Source organism: Oryctolagus cuniculus, chromosome 2 (genome assembly GCF_964237555.1).
Source record: "Oryctolagus cuniculus chromosome 2, mOryCun1.1, whole genome shotgun sequence".
In the NCBI taxonomy this organism is placed as follows: Eukaryota; Metazoa; Chordata; class Mammalia; order Lagomorpha; family Leporidae; genus Oryctolagus; species Oryctolagus cuniculus.
In genome coordinates this window covers 59,229,736-59,247,317 of record NC_091433.1, presented here as the reverse complement: position 1 = coordinate 59,247,317, position 17,582 = coordinate 59,229,736, and the positions used below count along the sequence as shown (strand labels likewise).

The following is a 17,582-nucleotide window of genomic DNA, read 5'->3' as shown; positions in this document are numbered from 1 at the left end:
ATAAAAATACATGCTAAAAAATGAATGATTCAATGAAAAAAAATGGAAATAGCTTATGAGGCTTTCTGTGATGTAAAATAGTTTCATGGTTCCTTTCTATTTTATAATTTTGTGATTTATCTATAAATTAGTTGTCCTTAAAAATCTTTTATTCATATAGATGGTATCCTGAAAATTCCCAGTTTAAAGTGGTTGGTTGTACTTGCCTTTTTTTTTTTTTTAAGGTTTATTTGATTTATTTGAAAAGCAGAGACACATGCGCGTGCACGCGCGCACACACACACACACACACACAAGAAAAAGATCCCCCAATCACTGTTACACTCTCCAAATTGCCAGAATCACTGAGCTGAGCAAGGTAGAAGTCAGGAGCCAGGAACGCCATCCAGGTCTCCCACATGGGTAGCAGGGGCCCAAATACTTGGGCCATCTTCTGCTACTTTCCCAGGCTCATAAACAGGGAGCTGGATTATATGTGGATGAGCCAGGATTTCAGTCTGTGCTCTGATATGGTATACTTGGGTCACAAGTGGCTGGTTAACCCACTGCACCACAATGTAGGACCCTAATTGCTTTCTTTTGTATTAGACAATGATTGAATTTTACATGTAGCACTTTTTCTGAACACTTAATTGGAATCCTACATAAAGAAGTCAACTCATTACTGATTATACTTTACATACCATTCCTCTTATTTTATGGAAGAATTCATTAGCATTGAGATATCTCTTTTCTTAAGGTTTTCTTTATTATTCACCATAAAATATTTCATAGTGTATTACAAAATTAGTATGAGCTATAATTAGCTAAGATATGTTATAAAGTTTAATATTTGGCTTCAATATCCTCACTGTAAGAAAATGTTCTGGGCCGGCGCCGTGGCTCAATAGGCTAATCCTCCACCTTGCGGCGCCGGCACACCGGGTTCTAGTCCCGGTCAGGGCGCCGGATTCTGTCCCGGTTGCCCCTCTTCCAGGCCAGCTCTCTGCTATGGCCAGGGAGTGCAGTGGAGGATGGCCCAGGTGCTTGGGCCCTGCACCCCATGGGAGACCAGGAAAAGCACCTGGCTCCTGGCTCCTGCCATCGGATCAGCGCGGTGCGCCGGCTGCAGCGGCGGCCATTGGAGGGTGAACCAACGGCAAAGGAAGACCTTTCTCTCTGTCTCTCTCTCTCACTGTCCACTCTGCCTGTCAAAAAAAAAAAAAATAAAAATAAATAAAAATAAAAAAAAAAAAAGAAAATGTTCTGAGATTTGTTTCTGTTAAATTCCTGACAGACTTTAATTCTTCCAAAAGTATTTGTAATTTATTTTACTTTAATTCTATATCATATTTGTGAATCATTTCAGTACTTTCTCTGTAATGGGAAGAACATATCCCCTGAAATCTGAAATAATATAAGAAGATGGAGAATAACCAGTAAGGAAAATAGGTCTCATTGCCTGTGCTGAATCGGGTCAGATGGTGGCAGTCAGAGTTATTTTGGCTGAAGACAATTTGAAGCCATATTCAGGATTAGTGGATTGGTGATCTACATGCATAGTATAAAGCCACAGTATATAACTGAAAATGGTTATTAGTATTTTGATAAGTAACAGTAGCTAAATTCATTAATTTTGGGAGGTGGGAGTTAGAAAGATAGTGAAATCAGCCTAATGTCTCAATGGCTCAGTGTATCATTTTTTTTTAATTTTAATCCACTCTATAACCATAGTTTTACTTCACCACTAACCATCGTATTCAACAAAAGTAGGAAAACCACAGTTTCACAAGGTTATAAACAAGGGTTAAAAAATAACAATCCTATCACAAGATGTCTGTTTCATTCGTGTATGTTTTCTGATATTTTATATTAACTGACACATATCAGAAAAAACATAGGATATTTGTCTTTTTGAGATCGACTTATTTCATCAAGCACAATGGTTTCCAGTTACATCCATTTTGTGAATACTATTTCTTTTTTTAATGTCTTGGTGTATCTTAAAATACATCATTAGACCCATTCTGGTTGTTATCTAGTCCCTATTTCTCATTTGATTATCTGTGTAAACAACAGGATGACTTTTGTGGCATCTAATCTCCACTTATTTTGGAGGTGCAAATGACAATGGTGAATACAGTAGCCAATTGCCAGAAGAAATTTGAGGGCAGTCGAGTTAGATTACTATATAATTGTGGAGCATAACAAAGTATTAAGCCTCAAATCCTTGTTTTCTCATTCTTTTTCTTTTCTGGTAAACCCCAGAGGTCCTGAAGTTTAAATAGGCTGACTTCAGAACAGATCCACACATGTCCCCTTTCACTAATTCACTCAATAGATATCAATGAGAACCCTGTCTATGTCTATGTGAGCTGCTTAAGGGTATTATGAGTCAGGAAGGTGAGCAAAATCAACAGTGTCTCATGAAACTTGGAGTCAAATGAAAGGAAAGACAAACAGCCACTCTAAAAAGAAAGAAAACATAAAGAAAGGTATCGTAAGTAATAACATTTTAATACTTTTGCTTGCACTTTGTATTTCATGAGTGTATTTTATATGTTTCATCATGTAAGTGACAAACTTCTCTAAAAGTAAAGTCTTTAATTATATTCAAGTTATAAACTGTGAGAAAGAAACTCTTGATAGTGTTCTCATGAATCTCTATACAAATATAGTTTGAATAAAGTCCTATTTATGACTGTATTGCAAGATATGTGCTATCACTGTGACTGGATGGGTAATTCTAACAAAATATTATGTTGTCCAATTTTGTTGATTCTAAGTGATGCAACAAAATGTGTATATGATTTTAAATACATATATAATACAAATAAAGTAATTAAAACACCAAGAATTAAGACCATAGAGATAGAATTCACTGACAATAAGTTGCACATATTGAGTGAAATGCCTTGGACTGAAGCGCTTCAGATTTCAGATTTTTTGGATTTTGGAATATTTGCATAATGAGATACCGTGGGGATAGTATCCAAGCTGAAACACAAAATTCATTTATATTTCATGTATTCCTTATGCACATAGCCTGAAGGTAATTTTATGCAATCTTTTAGTACACCTGCATTTTGACCATAATCTGTCCGTCATCTGAGATCAAGAATTATGAATTTTTCACTTGTGTCATCATATTAGCTCAACAAGATTTGGATTTTGGAACATTTTGGATTTTGGTTTCTGTCCCTCCCCTCAGGTGTGTGTTTGTTTACTTTTCAGCTCCTTTTTTTTTTTTTTTTTTTTTTGACAGGCAGAGTGGACAGTGAGAGAGACAGAGAGAAACGTTTTCCTTGGCCGTTGGTTCACCCTCCAATGGCCGCTGCGGCCGGCGCACCACGCTGATCCGAAGGCAGGAGCCAGGTGCTTCTCCTGGTCTCCCATGGGGTGCAGGGCCCAAGCACTTGGGCCATCCTCCACTGCACTCCTGGGCCATAGCAGAGATCAGCTACTTTTTTTTTTAAAGGTTTATTTTATTTATTTGAAAGAGCTACAGAGAGAGGCAGAGACAGAGAGAGAGGTGTTCCATCCGCTGGCTCACTCCCCAATTGGCCGCAATGGCAGGAGCTGCGCTGATCCAAAGCCAGAAGCCAGGAGCCAGGAGCGTCTTCTGGGTCTCCCATGTGGATGCAGGGGCCCAAGCGCTTTGGTCATCTTCTACTGCTTTCCCAGGCCATATCAGAGAGTTGGATTGGAAGAGGAGCTAGACTAGAACTGGCGCCCATATGGGATGCCCATGCTTCAGGCCAGGGCTTTAGCCCGCTGCGCCATAGCGCCAGCCCCCCACTTTTCAGCTACTTTGAAAGGCAGAGATACAAAGAGAGTGGTGGGGGGCAGGGAAGAGAGAGAATCATTTATCCACTTGTGCTAATGCTTGCAACTACTGGCTTACCACACTGTGCCATAATACCCTCCTCCCCTGGATTTTGGATTTTTCTATTAGAGATGTTCAACCTGTGCAGTGAGAGTTTGACTTCCTACGAATGATGAAGTGCAATTAGTTTTCACTTGATGTTTTTTAATAATAAAATAACCTACTTAATCTCTCTTTGGTCCTTATCTGAAGTTAACTTAGTATCAGTTGGCTATGGAGGTCTTAGGAAAATTTGATTAATTGTAATCAGTGAAGTTTTTATTAATACCATTTTTTTACTATAAATTTGCATCATCTACAATTAGCTAAAATAAGGAACAGAAAGAATCATTCTGGCCGGTGCCGCGGCTCACTTGGCTAATCCTCCGCCTGCAGCGCCGGCACCCGGTTGGGGCGCTGGATTCTGTTCCAGTTGCTCCTCTTCCAGTGCAGCTTCCTGCTGTGGCCCAGGAAGGCAGTGGAGGATGGCCCAAGTGCTTGGGACCTGCACCTGCATGGGAGACCAGGAGGAAGCACCTGGCTCCTGGCTTTGGATCGGCGCAGCACGCTGGCGTAGTGGCCATTTGGGGGGTGAACCAATGGAAAAGGAAGACCTTTCTCTCCGTCTCTCTCTCTCTCACTGTCTAACTCTGCCGCAAAAAAAAAAAAAAAAAAAAAAAAAAAAAAAAAAAAAAGAATCATTCTTTTTTTATACAAGGTGCATCTCTTCCTTTTATTTTTATTTATTTATTTTTAAACTTTTTAAGATATGATTGAATATATCTGAAATGATAGAATAGGTGAAGACACTAAGTATCACTAAGTATGATGGCAAATACAGTTACCAAACTTCAAAAGAATATAGATTACTACAGGAAGAATATGGATTACTATAGACAATGCGATTGTTACTGGGAAACATAAATTAGACCTTCTCAACAGGAGTTTTAGATCAATAAACCATTTTAAGAGCTTTCAAAGCTTTAACTTTTGGAAGCTTTTAAGGTGCTGTGAATCTGAAAATGTATGCTTTACAATGACCAGAAGCATTGGGGAAGATTTAGGAGAATGATTCTTAAAGATGGATGATGTCTTAAAATTGTGTGACAATATTATATGAGCACATCCTCACACATTTTTAAAATCACTGATATAAAAAAACTAGACTGTCTTTGTGGGCTGTTTTAAAGAACAAAATAAGACAGAGAAGTAAGCTTCATCTTGAACTCAAGAGTTTGTCCAGTTTTGACGTGGGTAAAAATAATTTCTCATCATAAATTCAGTCAGAAAAGGAAGGTTTTGGCATCTTTTAACATGGGCAAAAAAGAAGTTATAAAATGATTTTAAATGTATACTTATATTTGCTTGAGAGCTTGAGAATTTACACTACAGTGTGATTGTTTACATTTGGAGATTAAACTAAGAGAACTGAATGTACCATAGATTTCAAGACTACTTCACAGAAATAGTAAAAATATCATGCATTTTCAGTAAATTTGGACACAATATTTTGGGGGAATTTCAGAACATGTTTCCAAGAATAATTTAAGGCACTGTGAGCTGACAGGTATGAGACAAAAATTTTACCCATTGATTGAGATAGATGGAAGCTACACATTCACCTTCTTTCCCTTTTGCTGAAAATTTTATTGCCAAATATTCTTATGCAAAATCTCCAAGTCTGGTGCTCTCAGTGCCTGTGTTTCTTAATGCACAGTTCCCATCTCAGCGGTTCATTGACTTTAAGGTTCAGTAATTAATTTTGAGCACTTACCTAGCATGTTTGCAAAAAGCAAGAAAAGCACAACTGTGTGAATTTTCCCTGGATTACTTCTCTTATTTACCTATATGAGATGGAGTTCCTTTTTCTTGTCATTTACAGATTATTGAAGACTTTAGGCCGAACTCAGCATCTCCTGATTATCCTAGCTTGTTGATCCTTTTGGAGAGTTCTCCTTTGTTCTAATTATGGATACTCTCCCACATAGGATTTCATATTTTTCCCTTTAATTCCCTATACCTTCAGAGATTACTTTACCATTTTATTTGCCCTTTTTGCCCTTTTATTTTTCTTTATATTTATTTAGAAGGCAGAGAGAAATAGACAGAAAAAGATTTCTTATCCACTAGTTCACTTCCCAAATACCTGCAATAATCATGTCCAGGCCAGGCCAAAGTGAGGAGCCAGGAACTCAACCCCAGGCCTCCCAAGTTGGGGGGCAGGAGTCCAAGTACTTGAGTCATTGCCTGCTACTTTCCAGAGTGAGCATTAGCAAGAAAATGGAATTGGAAATGGATCCTGGACTCAACCCCAGGTACTCACATATGGGTTCTAATCATCACAAGCAGTGACTTAATCAATGTGCCCAATTCCTGTACACTTATTATTATTATTTTTAAGATTTATTTATTTATTTATTTATTTGCAAGGAAGAATTACAGAGAAGCAGAGGCAGAGAGGGAGACAGCGAGGTCTTCCATCCGCTGGTTCATTCCCCAAATGGCCGCAACGATTTGAAGCTGATTTTAAGCCAGGAGCCAGGAGTTTCTTCCAGGTCTCTCATGTGGGTACTGGGGCCCAAGCACTTGGGCCAACTTCTACTGCTTTACCAGGCTATTTGCAGGGAGCCAGATTGGAAGTGGAGTAGCTGGGACTTGAACCAATGCCCATATGGGAGGCCAGCACTGCAGGCGGCAGTTTTACCAGCTACACCAGAATGCTGGCCCTACCTATTACGTTTTAAATTATGTTTTTACCTTGAAATATTCTTTTTTGTATTTTTTAAGATTTAACAATTTTTAACATTTTGCCATATTCACTTTATATATGACTATTATACACATGCACATATATACTATTCTGATAAACCTGATAAATATTTACAATTGAGTCATTTGCAAATTATGCATTTGAAACTTTCATTGATATTATTTGACAGTCGTATTACCAGATTGTTTCACACTTTCACCTACGTGATGAAAAAGTTTAAAAAAAGGAATAGTTAAGCTAATAGCTGTTGGAAAATAAGTAGTTTTCCCCCAAATAAGCTATGAATATTCTTCAAAAAGCTTATGGAAAGAAAGAAATTAAAATTTAGTGCAAAAAGTTTTGAAATCCATGCATAGGAGGAGTCTTCAGAAAAAGCACAGGAAATGCATATTACCAAAAAATTATGCATGAAGTTAAAATAAATTTGTGTCTTAATTTCACTTTCTGACAAACTTGTTTAAGTAGCCTTGTATTGTTGTTGGTATTATTTTTTGTGAATTTTTCGAAACCCTTTTTTTCTGACTCTTGCTTGAGGGAGTTGTTAGTAGGTTAGAAAGCAAATCTAGTTTCAAAAGGAGATTCACATTAAACAAACTCCTGACACTGATATTGAAAAGCTGGAAGGCAAATATATTAGCTTGAGACACAGAGTCATTTGAATGAATGGGAATTCTCATGTCAGCATGACTCACTCATTCTTTTTCAATTGACTGAAACCAAATCATGACATAAAGTTTGCTTAGTGGGAAGAAGAAAACAGGAAATTAATTATGTGACAAAGTTTTTAATAGATGAGGCTAAGACAGCTCCATTCAACTCTCATAGCGATTCCTTGAGGTATGCCGACTGTAATGTTTACATCAGTTGGTGTTCTGATGAAGCAGGAAAGTAATTTGTTGAAAGACTTTTGATTTGCTCATAAAGCCATGGGAAGCTTAGGAGTTAGGATCAGAAATTCAAGAGGAGTAAAGTGAGGCTATGCCAAAGCATCATGTTAGGGAACTTGGTGAGCAGAATTCTGCTGCCTGTAGTTGGCATAGGTCACTGGAGCCAACAGTGCACCTTTCTTACTCAATGTGCTAGAGCAGTTTATGATTTCTGCTTCCCAGCATCCTTAGCTCTGGAGCCCTGGCTCCTGTGTGCGTCAGACTGGCTGGGCCTCCTAACTGAGAAGGATGGAAACATGGATATTCCAATCACAGAAACAGACGTTAGATACTGGGCAGTCAGAAAAAAAGAAGGGCAAATGTTCATTTGAATTCTCTCCCTCTCTCTCTGTATCTGTTAACAATTTTTACAGTTATTTAAAAAGTACTGTATATATTGTTGTGGGGGTTACAAATAAATTTTTGCAAGTATGGAATTTACAAATAGTGAACTTTGTTGTATAACCAAGCTCTTTTCACAAAAGTAGTGCAAATTTATGCTGCTAGCAGCAACTGTTTGAGGATACCATTCTAGCAACAATGAGCACTGTCACTTTGAAAAATTGCTGAACTCTTTAGAAAAAGTATTTCATTGTTTGTATTTCATTTCCTACTACTCTAGTCAAATTTTCATTTTTCTTTTATTTTCATCTCTTATTTATGAGAACATATTTTTAATTTAGACTATAGTCAAAGGCTTAATGCTCCATTAAATAAAGAGCTCAACAAGTAAAAAATAAAAGTTCGACAGATGTATAGGCAAGGGCTATAAATAATAATCAAATAAGAAAAGTCTATTTCACTCATATACAGTAAATTTTAGAACTCTTGAATTGCCATGGCAGGAATCTTCTTCCCCAGATAGTGGTAGAAGAGGAACTGCTGACATTTGGTTCCATGATTCCATTAATGCAGACACCAGTGTTACACAGGCCTAGTATCAAGTCTAACTCTGTACTGTCTCAGTATCAGAAAAATGATGAGAAATGCTTAGTATACTGTCATCGTGAAAGTACTTAATAAATGGAAGTTATTATTAAAGTTTCCATGTTTGTCCATCTCTCATTCTAGTATGCACATCCTGCATTAGTTTTGTCCTAGAAGTTGGGTGGATGATTGTAATTAATTCTCCCTATGCAGATTTTATGGGATATTTTCAAGCCTTACCTGTCAAGGTCCATGTGATTTTCCTTATATCCAAGTCCAAAGTTTGACTAGTGCCCACTGAGTTTATTTACTCAGTATACTCAATATAAACAAGTGTTTACTATAAGAATACATGAGACTACCTAAGAGAAAGTATCTGATGTGTAATGTAGAAAATATTAGTAATTAAGTAGGTATACATATAGCTCTATTTTTTCTTATAATTTTCTTTTCAATTTTTAGATCCAACTATTTAGAAATATTGATTTGTAATTGCATTCAGGGTCACAAATGCTCACTTAACTCTCTTATACTCAATCATATTCAATGATCCAGGCATTGTCTTGGAGCTATAGACAGAGCAGTTATAAGTGATATGGTTTATTAAACAAGTGCAGGACAAGTTTTAGCTTTAGTGATATTTAGATATATATTTGTGTGTTTGAAGGCAGAATGAAAAAGTGAGGGTTAGCGGAGAAATCAATCTTCCATCCTCTGGTTCATTCCCCAAACAGCTGCAAGAGCCAGGACTTGGCCACACCAAAGCCAGAGGCCAGGAACTCTATCTGTGTCTCCCACCTAGGTAACAGGGTCCCAAGCACTTGTACTATCTTCTGTTGCCTTCTCAGACACATTTCCAGGAAGCTGGAACAGAAGTGGAGAAGCCTGGGATTTGACCCAGCACTCCAAAATGGGATGCCAGCATCCCAAGCAGTGACTTAACTCTTTGTGCCACAATGTTGAATGCAATTTTAAATGTGGCCCATGGAACTCATTTTCTCCAATATTTTTGAATATAGCAACTCTTTCCTAGATGGAATAAAAAAAAACAAAATTACTTTATAATTTTTTATAAAGCACATAAAATTATGAAGTATCTATTCTGTGATAAATCTAGGAGCTTCTGTACAGATGATCTCATTTGATTCTCAAAATAGTTATGTGAGATCATAGTTATTATTACACCTGCAGATTAAAAGAGGGTTATCAATTTCATCTTAAATTTGCTTAAAAGACTGTTTCCTAGTTGCTTGTGTTTTGTTGCACTAACAGATAACATGCTTAACATATAATCCTTATTTATCTAAGTGTGACCCAAAAAACTTTAGATTCACTTCTAGAAGAAGAGAGCTTGGACCCATTTGTTAAAATTGAAAGATGTGTTAAGTCACCTTGCAATGTGACATCTATTGATCCTCATGTAGGCATCATGACATAGTGGTTGAGAACACACATACCAAGCCAGACTGCCGGTGTTCAAATCACACTTATATAACTTGTTTACTGTATGACTTTGGGAAAACCATTTAATCCTTCTGTTTCTTATTTCCTCATCAATAAAATAGGGGCCAATGACAATAGGTTGATCTGTGGATTGGATGTTTCTAATTAATTAATTAAAAATGAAAATTAAATACACAGAAACCAAAAAGGAGCCATAACATAGGTCAGATATGATACTTGGAAATGAAAAGTGTGTTTAAGAAATAGACTTAGGCTCAACGAGAACTCCCTTGGCAGTTCCTTAGCTTTCTTTTGATTGCTCAACTCATTAGGCTGTTGAGGTTCTGAAGTTTCTTTCTACTGAACTAGTATCCCTGCCCTTCTGAAAGTGGCCAATGAAATACCTAGAATAAGAAGAGCACCTCTGTTCCTCCCGAGAGAACATTCTAGTTTTCTTGCTTTCCGTGTCTCTTCTTTTTCCTGATGTTTCAGCAGTAAGACCCAGAGTAGTAGTTTAAGGATGGGTGTCTGGGGAAATGGGACATAGACTGTTTCTTGGATTCCATTCAGGCTAGGCCTGCACATAAAATGGGGAGAGGAATTTTTGAGCACTTCTGTGGCCCAGGTCAACTGATAAAAATGGGAGAAAATTTATAAATTAGGAGACATACATTTTTCAGTAAAAATATATTTTTGTCTAATAAGTCCTTTGCACTATGTATTTTTTTAAACTAGTAAGGGTATGCTATTTCTGCTTTTCACTCTTTGTGTCATTAAGAATTATTTAAGCCTATATCTTATTTTCTTAATATTACATTTGAATTTTATGACATTTGCTGTTTATTTTTTTTCTTAACTATTTATTTATTCTTACTGTACCCATATTCTCTCCTTTATTTTATATTTTCTCAAGTCTCACTTGAGTTCTTTTTATGGGACAACTCTTGCGTTTTCACACACTCAAAATTATTTTCAAAATTAATTAAAACAATTTCTTTACTATATTTAGAACATTTTATTTCCATTTTTAGCCTATTTTGTTTTCCTTTGTTACTTTAAGGTTTTACATTTTGTAGTAAGGGGATCTTTTGAGAATTTAAAATATAGCATCATGACAACATATTGAGAACATAGCTTGTAATTTAAAAAAATTGATATACACTGACTAGGAAGGGATAACTGTAACAGGTTTGAAAGGCCAGAGTTCTTCTGTTGAGCCGTGGATGGCTGGGGAGCATTTTTTAAGACTGCATTAGATCCCTGAGGATGTGAATAATCCTAACGATGAGGGAAGAGCACCTCACAAAACTAACAATGACTGTCTGGCCAGATGATATGTGTAAGCCTGGAGCTCTTTCTGATTACATTTAAGAAAATGGAAATACTTAGGGCATGTATGGTGGAGCAATCTACAGTAGTCCATATTCATTTCCTTGGTTCTAATACTTTACGTCCTTTGTTAAAATCTTATGTATTTTTATACCAATGAGACAATGAAATTTTATCTTTAATTTTTTAAATAATTATTTATATTTTTTCCCTAAATCATAGTGGATTACCTAGGAGGAAGAACCAGATCTAAGTTAAGGTACTTTTATTCTTGTCTAATAATTTTTAAGTAAGGGAGAGTGATAATTTCTAGATTGATGAATGAATATCTAACATATAACTTGAGAGTTATCAACAAGCATTTGTTTCTATCATGTTGGTTAGGGAAGTGTAAAGAAACTGGTCAGTGTAGATAGATGAAATTAAGCGTGCACAAGAGACTTGTCAAGATTAAAGTCCTGAAGCCTCCTTTTGATTGCTGAGGCTATTTCTATTCTTGAGGTCACCAAGGAACATGAGTCTCCCTTTTATAAAATTTATTTTCCATCAGAAGCTCACATAAATAATATTTGTCACTTAACCCAAAGAATTAAAAGTGGTGCTTTTTATTTCATTTGTGTGTGAAACTTGTAATCATAAAGATTACGAAGTCAGAGCACCCAATAGACTCTGCAGGATGAAGCAAAGAACTCCATCAGTTAAATTCAGATACACTTTAACTAGATTAATGTTATGGGCTGAATGTTTTTGTTGCCCCCAGTCCATATACTGAAGCCCTAATACTCAATGTGATATCATTTGGAAGTGGGCCTTTTGTGGCTCATTAGGTCATGGAGAAGGAGGCCTCATGAATATGATTATTGTCCTTATGAGAAAAGACGTGAGAAAGATGACATTTCTAGACAATGTGAAGATGCAGCAGCAGATACATCTATCTGCAAACAAGGAAGAGGCCCTCTTCAAGGGCTGGATTAGTCAGCACCTTGATCATAGACTTTCCAGGCATCAGAATAGTGAGAGTTAAATGTTTATTGTTTATGCCACCACCCGTGCTACAGTGCTTTGTTTTAGCAGCCTGAACTGATTAAGACCATTGGATATATGTTTAAGAGGAGTAAATATGAGATGGAATGCTTATGATTAGAAAATCACTTACACAAGTGCATGATAATAAGTTGAGGCATTGCAATACCTATGGAAACTAATCCAGTGCTTTTGTCCATAGTAAATTCAAGTAGGTGTCAGGGTCCTCTGGCTTTCAAATACCTAATATGCTATAAGGATGACTTTAATGAAGGTAAACCACCTAAGTAAGGGAAGTGAAAATTTTACGGAGCATTTTTCAAAGTGTAATTTTCAGGCCTTCATAAAAATATAGATTAGTGGACTCCACATCTCATACCTGCTGCTTTCAGCATATCTGGACACGTTCTGTAATTATTTGCATTCTTAATAAGCTCCAGAATATTTTTTATTCACTTTTTAAATTGAATTTGAGAACAATTGCTTCACATCTACTAGAATAACCAAATATATAGTATTGTGATCGTTCTGATTGGTTCAATTTAACAGAAACATAGACAATTAGAAAGTAAATTTTTGCAGCTCAATAGCAAGAGATTTGAAATTGTCATATGATGACTTTTTTAGGAATTATACTTGCTTAGTTTTTATGATAAACTAGTATTGTTTGCCTGTTTATTATTTAGCAGGCATATTGCTAATCTCTTTAAATGGTCATGGCCATTTCCTTTTTTTCTTTTTTTTGACAGGCAGAGTTAGACAGTAAGAGAGACAGAGAGAAAGGTCTTCCTTCCGTTGGTTAACCCCCCAAATGGCTGCTACGGCCAGCGCACTGTGCCAATCCGAAGCCAAGAGCCAGGTGCTTCCTCCTGGTCTCCCATGCGGGTGCAGGGCCCAAGCACTTGGACCATCTTCCACTACCTTCCCCGGGCCACAGCAGAGAGCTGGACTGGAAGAGGAGCAACCAGGACTAGAACCCAGGTGCCTGTGCCGCAGGCAGAGGGTTAGCCAAGTGAGCCGCGGCGCCGGCCTGGTCATTTCCTTTAATACTCCGAAAACCCAACCCATTGTATAGATGAAGGAACAAATTCTCATTGAGAATATGCTCTACTCTGAACACGATTTGGCTCCTGAACACACATAGGACTTTCAAGTCCAAAGTCATAAATACATGGTTCTAATAGGGTAGAAGCATACTTCAGTTATGGAGTGTGGGAGGAGAGGCCTCTTGGGAAATCTTTAGAAGGCAGTTCTCTTGAAAGCATTAGTTTAAAAAGTTTGATTTCAAGCCAGTCATTCTCCCTGCTCTCTGGATCTCCTTGGGATCCTTTCTCCACACAGGCCCTTTGCTTCACCATTCCTGCACTCATCAGAGGCCAAACCAATAAAGTCACTCAATCTTGGACTCGAAACTCCAAAACCATATGCTGAAATAAACCTCTTTCCTTTGTATGTAGCCTTTCCCATGTATTTCATTTTTTTTTTTTTTTTTTTGACAGGCAGAGTGGACAGTGAGAGAGAGAGACAGAGAGAAAGGTCTTCCTTTGTCATTGGTTCACCCTCCAGTGGCCACCCCGGCTGGCGCACTGCGGCCGGTGCACCGCGCTGATCCGATGGCAGGAGCCAGGTGCTTCTCCTGGTCTCCCATGGGGTGCAGGGCCCAAGTATTTCATTAGAGTAACCAGAAAACTGACTAATGCAAATGAAGCATAGTTTTCAAGTCAGAGCTTGTATCTCAACTTTGCATTTCCTCAGCATCTTACATAGCATTTTTAGTTGATAGATTTCCAAAGATACTTTTTTAGATTAACAAATAAATATACCTCAAATCTATGAATTTATCTGTGTTGCATTTTAGTGGTGGAAAGTAAAATGGCAAAATGGAAAAGACAATCAAACTAACAATATTCATCTTGAAGTCCTCAAACTTTAGTATTTGGACCTTTCTCCTGAATGATTATAACAGGGTCGAGGCAGCATACTTTGACTTGTAAGAGACAAAGACATACTATATTAGAAACAGTGTAGAACAAGTATACTAAGGGTGGCCTTATAAGGACTTATATCACAGACCCACTACTTTCTGATCTTTTGACTAGAAAAATTATTTAACCACATGCCTTCAGCAATGTTATCTGAAAATACGGAAATAAGTTGATGGTGTGTTCAAATTGCCTATACATGGATATGCATACAAGTGTACATTTTTTCTTGTTTTTTTTTTTTTTTTTTTTTTTTTTGTGGAAAAACTATTATATCATAAACAAAAAATCCCCTCAAAACAAATAAATAAAAATCAAGTTGAAGTGGGATGAAATCCATGGCATGTCTTACTGCATGACTTTTTTTGCTGGTAGAGTGCTAAAGATTGTGGATTTTGGTTAACAATGTGATAAATTATTAGTTTTGGTATTAAAGCAACACTCAAATATGTGAAAATGTCACTGATTGCTCTCTGGAATGTAGATATAAACAGTTTGAGATACAGATGAATGTTAGGTAATTGTGTTTGAAACAGTGCAATTGAATACTTAAAAATCAACAATAAGTTCTTTTTAGTAGAATATATAGAAAATGCAAATCACGGAAACCTAGTAATGTGCTTTCACAGATTGGAGAAATACAAAATGTTGACTTAGCTAAACCCAAAAGACAGAAAGAAATATTAGGGTAATTTACAAAAGAGATAAAGCAAACAGAAAAGTCAAAAGACTACAGCCCAATAAATTTCCCTAGTAGCTATATTAGTTCTTGTGTACTTATTTCTAATCAATATTGCAGAAAGCAACAGAGCACAAAATGTAACAAAAAAGATATAAAGAAAATTAGAAACTTGAAATAAAAAGAGAGATGATTTATTTTAAAATTTGTCACAATTTTAAGTTTAAATTCTCACTGAGAAAAAGAAAAAATTGGTGGAAAATTATTAATAGTTATGTGAGATCTGTAAAAAAATGATATTCAAAGTGTAAAACTTCTATGAGCAGAAAGAATTTTTCTCATCTAACATACCTTGCATAAGACATTATTTAAACAGTGACCACAAAAAAGCCATATGCAAGAAAAGGAAGATTTAAGCTTTTTTTTGACAGTAACTAGACCTGGGTTTCAATTGATATTCAAAATCTGCATTTGAAGATAATTGTAAAGTAAAAATAATTGATATTGTGAAGCCCCTATATAAAAAGGACATCAATTCTTTTTTTTTTTTTTTTAACGATTCATTTATTTATTTGAGAGAGTTACAAACAGAGAGAAGGCGAGGCAAAGAGAGAGAGGTCCTCCATCCGTTGGTTCACTCTCCAATTGGCCACAACCCCTGGGGTTGCACCGATCTGAAGCCAGGAGACAGGACTTGAACTGGCACCCATATGGGATGCGGCTTTACTGGCTATATCACAGTGCCAGCCCCTGGACATTAACTCTTAAATTCCAAGAAATAGATGTTGGACTTCTCTTGTAATACAGTATAGTATCACATCTGTGAAATCATGTAAAATCCAAAATAATTTAACTCACTTTGACATTAATCTTTACTCTCCAAAGAATGCAGTAATCTTTAAGGACAGAATTAGGGCAGGCGCCACGGCTCAATATGCTAATCCTCTGCCTGCGGTTCTGGCACACCGGGTTCTAGTCCCGGTTGGGGTGCCGGTTCTGTCCCGGTTGCTCCTCTTCCAGTCCAGCTCTCTGCTGTGGCCCGGGAGTGCAGTGGAGGATGGCCCAAGTTGCTTGGGCCCTGCACCTGCATTGGAGACTGGAGACCAGGATAAGCACCTGGCTCCTGGCTTTGGATCAGCGGGTGTGCCGGCCGCAGCGTGCCAGCCGCGGTGGCCATTGGAGGGTGAACCAACGGCAAAAGGAAGACCTTTCTCTCTGTCTCTCTCTCTCACTGTCCACACTGCCTGTCAAAAAAAAAAAAAAAAAAAAAAAAGAAAGAAAGAAAGAAAGAAAAAAAAGACAGAATTAGGAAAAACTAAACTTGTTTAGTTTGCTTAAGAGATTTGTGGATGGATAAACAACCTTATTAAAAATAAGGCACAAAGACAAGATATATAACTTCTTATATCATTATATCATGCTAGTAACTTCAATGCAGGCACAATGACATTTGACAAGATTTTGGGTACCATTTCGATAATATTTTCCCAATTTTACCTATGGAAAATATTTCAAAGATGTTTACTTTGAATTGAAGAATGTTCTCTTCCTTAAGCTAGTGAAAATCCTCTTACTGTCTTTTTAAAGATTTATTTAATTATTTGAAAGGCAAAGTTACAGAGAGAGTGAGAGAGAGAGAGAGAAAGAAAGAAAGAGAATCTTCCATTTGCTGATTCACTCCACAAATGGTGGCAGTGAGATTTCTTCTATAGCTTAGACCTTTAAAAGTGGTAAGAGGATTGGGCCAGCATTGTGGTGTAATGGGTACAGTATCCCATTTGGGTACCAGTTCATGTCCCACCTGCTCCACTTCTGAGCCAACTCCCTGCTAATGGCCTGGGAAAAGCAGTGGAAGATGTCTAAGTGTTTGGGCCCCTGTCACCCACTTGAGAGACCTGGATGAAGCTCCTAATTTTGGCTTTGGCCTGGCCCAGCCCTGGCTGTTGTGGCCATCTGGAGAGTGAACCAGTGGATGGAAGATCTCTCTTGGAGAGGGAGAGGGAGAGGGAGAGGGAGAGAGAGAGGGAGAGGGAGAGGGAGAGGGAGAGGGAGAGGGAGAGGGAGAGGGAGAGGGAGAGGGAGAGGGAGAGGGAGAGGGAGAGGGAGAGGGAGAGGATCTTCCAGATGCTGGCTCATTCCCCAAATGGCTGTAATGGCCAGGGCTTGAACAGATCAAAGCCAGGAGTACAGAGCTTCTTCTGGGTCTCCTGTGAGGGTGCAGTGCTCTAAGCACTTGGGCAATCTTATGTTTCTTTCCCAGTGCATTAGTAGGAAGCTGGATCAGAAGTGGAGCAGCCAGGATTTGAACTGGCTCCCATATGAATGCCAGCATCACAGGTGGTGGCTTAACCCTTGACGCCAGAACACTGACCCCTGACTCAGAAAATTTAAGAATAATTTATCTGGATATTTCTTATTCTTTTAAGATAATTATTATGAGACCAAGGAATTTGAATGACTCCCCCACCCAAAGTTTTATAACTAGAAGTAAAAGCTAGAACTTCTTACTTCTAGATGAGAGTTTTTATTCCTGCTGCTTGCCAGTTTTCCAAAGCAAAATTGTGAAATGAGAATCAGAAAAATTAAATATACGTGGAATTAAATATGCCTGGATGTGGTGGAATGAGAAGGCCATGCCAAGATGGCTGCTGTCAACAGG

At 37.5% G+C, this 17,582-nt stretch overlaps 1 protein-coding gene across 1 annotated transcript in view; it reads left to right on the top strand.

Annotated features, from left to right (window-relative positions):
* LOC100352479 (casein kinase I) overlaps window positions 1-17,582 on the top strand; it is a 182,903-nt gene that overhangs the window by 164,203 nt on the left and 1,118 nt on the right. The gene's annotated exons all lie outside the window — the stretch shown is intronic.